The sequence below is a fragment of the Nestor notabilis genome, unplaced genomic scaffold (genome assembly GCF_000696875.1).
Source record: "Nestor notabilis isolate BGI_N333 unplaced genomic scaffold, ASM69687v1 scaffold20189, whole genome shotgun sequence".
NCBI lineage: Eukaryota > Metazoa > Chordata > Aves > Psittaciformes > Psittacidae > Nestor > Nestor notabilis.
Window position 1 is genome coordinate 28,966 of NW_009945321.1, and position 3,133 is coordinate 32,098.

Here is a 3,133-nt window from a genome sequence, read left to right on the forward strand (position 1 = left end):
TGATAGTTCTCCAAGACCCCAAGAAACCACACTTGCAAAAATATACACAGGAGATTAGTTTCAGAAAGTCTGCATGGGAAAGGCATTTGGCAGATGAGGAAGAATCAGAAGCTCTTCCAAGAAGTGTCTCCATGTACTTTAAAGTCACAAATCAAACCAATTGGGCCTTGAAGCTTCAAATTTACTTTCCTCTTTTGTCCTCCTCATTGCAGGTTGGTGCCTTGGATTACTACCGAGTGGTTTGGTGGGTCACTCCATGGAATTTATAGACTGCAAACTTCTGCTAGACACAGCTAAAAACCACTGCAAAGCCTCAAGCTACTGGCATTCTTAAAATACTTAGTTGAATTGCCAGGGCTTGCAGTACTTCAGATGCCCAAAGCTTCCGGAGTCCCAGGGGAAGTTTATACAGTGGCATATACAAGTGGCAGTTGAACATCTCAGGAGCTTGGGAACACCATACACCACTTGCAAAGGAGGAGGTGGTGGGGAGAACAAAGAGGCTAAAAATCCAGAGCAGCATACAAAGCTTTTCTGAGGATACTGGAAAACTTTGTCATGCTCAAGCATGGCCAACATCATTGTTCTATGTACTGTATAGTCTTGTTTAACATGAAATCCATAATTACAGCAAAACACATCCTTCGTATGGAAAAAGTAATAGCTAGAGGAAACTTCTCAAAGTCGCTAGCTCAGGATTCTTTCTGAAAAAGGACCACCTGGTAATACATCATACTACAGCAATGCTGGGGATGAGAAAGAGGGCTTCCAACCAGAGTCTAGAATTCCTTAATTGTGTTAAAATATTATTTAAGATAGGGACACAAGTATGGCATTCAGAAGCTAGGATATTTTAAAATGCAGCTACATTTCTCCTGCATTGCATGCCAGCCCCTGGCAAAAAGTACTGCTCTGTACATAAAGAGCTGCCATTTTGCTCTCTTACAGGTCCTTCCTTAAACCCTTGTTGCAGCCCTGTGCAGCATGGGATGGGAAACTATAAACTGTAAAATTAACATTTTCTGCTCCTCCACACACGTTTCCACCCCAGTAATCTGCTCCGTGCCCTCTGAGGGGTGCCAATTTTCTTTGATTTGCTCAGATCGCGCTTAGTGAGATAGAGCTCTGGTTTTGGGGACACCCATAAATATCAACATAAAAGAAAAAAACCAAACCCTAAACACTTATGAACAAAGCATCTGGAAGTCTGGAAACAGAGCTAAGATTCCACAGGCAGCTCTCCATCTTAGTGTGTCCTGTCCCCAGGATAGCCCTTATCCCTGGAGCCCAGCCATAGTCCCCCTAGGCTATATTAGTACTTTTCTAATATAAACCATGTGTCCTCACAACAGCAGCTTGTTAGTAACTTTAATAAGAATTACTGACTACATCAAAAGCCATTTACCTAGAAACCCTTCCAGAAAGAGTCCACTTCACTAATCTGTTTTGTCTACCATCCACAAGTTAAACCCTTCTCCCAGATTTGCGTTTTGTCAGGTAAGGGATAACATCTTCATGTCACACACTCCACATAGGATCCTCTGGGAATCTATCACTGTCTAACTCTCCACTGTGCTCTCCAAGCAGACCACAAGCAATTCTTGTCTTTCTTATTTGTCCCCTGTTTTGATCTGGGCTTGGTACTCATCCAGATACCATGACCACTAGAATCATGTTTTCAGTGCCAGTTCCAGCTGAAGGCCAAGAGTGCTTCAGCTTCGTTGGGGTTTTTTTTATAGCTTCTAAAAACCTCCTGTTCCACAAAGTTCACAATGGGCTGAATGAAAGGCACTTCAAATATTTGGGTAACTGTGATACAGAAGACAGGCTGAAGTACAGCAGGGGTGGTTTGTAGAATCTACATTCACATTTCCAGAATTTCAAATACTTTGCTACAAGCTATGTTTTACAGTTCTTCTATTTTTAAGTGTGCTATTTCAAATTCTTTTTATATCTACAATGAACTGAAGATTGCTTTACAAGGAGAAGCAACTCTGTTTTCCTTTGTCTCAGGTTTATTGTCTTGAAGAGCTGCTATATTTGGGTTTTTTCATAAATATCTACTACTGCTTCAGTACCTCCATTCCGTGAGAAATCTAGGCTGCATTTCAGAGCAGCTGGGGCACCTCTGAAAACCCACTGCCAGTTGATAAGCCAGCAGCAAACCCTCAGATCTGGGACAATTTCAGATGAGCCATAGCACAGTATTCTTGGCTAGGGAGAGCAGTTACCTGCTTCTCAGTCAATGCACAACCCTCAGGATCATCTATTCCAGTTTAAACCAATCCACCAGTGACAACTGCTTCCTGACAGATGAGCAGAAATGAAAAAGAAAAAAGAAATCCACCAAAAGAAAATTCTCCCTTTCATAATGCAACGGCATCTATGGATAGGTATTGTAAGTGATCCATGTTATATTGAAGCCTTCTTTTGTGGAGAAGCCAGCTGTCCCAGGCAACTCAAGGTTCTAGGCAGAGAGCAGCTATAGTTCACAGGCTAGCAGCAGCAGTGGGTAACAAGAATTGCATTTATAAGCACGCTTCAGGGAACAGCATGAAGAAGTTTAACTCCCATTAGGCTTGGAAAATGCCTTGGCCCTGCGCAGCTCAGAGACAAAAGTACTGTAGCAACAGAGCAGTGAAACTCATTGGTAACAGGGCACTAATGTGGCAGTCTTTCCTTGTTCTAACTATTTTAAGATAGAATATTCTCATCTTTTAGGCTTTTTGTGCTTCCAAGAGCTTAGGACAGAAGGAGTAATGGCTCAGTGAGATGCTATCTGCCATTTGCTCAAACAGCTTTGCCAGCACATCTATAGATCTATACAGCAGGACAAAGGCAGTACAGTCATGCATGCCAATGCAATCCAGCTAAAGATACAGGTGATGGCACCATCCAAGACAACAAAGCAGCCAGAAAAATTCTCCAGAAACCTGGAGACAAAGACTGTCCCCTAGCTGGTACCACAGACTAAAGGGCACACTGCTCTTTCCTCACTTCTAGTGCTCTTGCTAGCACAATTTATCCGACACATCAGCACATCCTCCTTTTAACCATACCCCTGTACCCTTCAGTGCAACCAACACCCTGTCCACTAGGGCTACAGTCCCAGCAGATCTTGCTGCTGCACCTT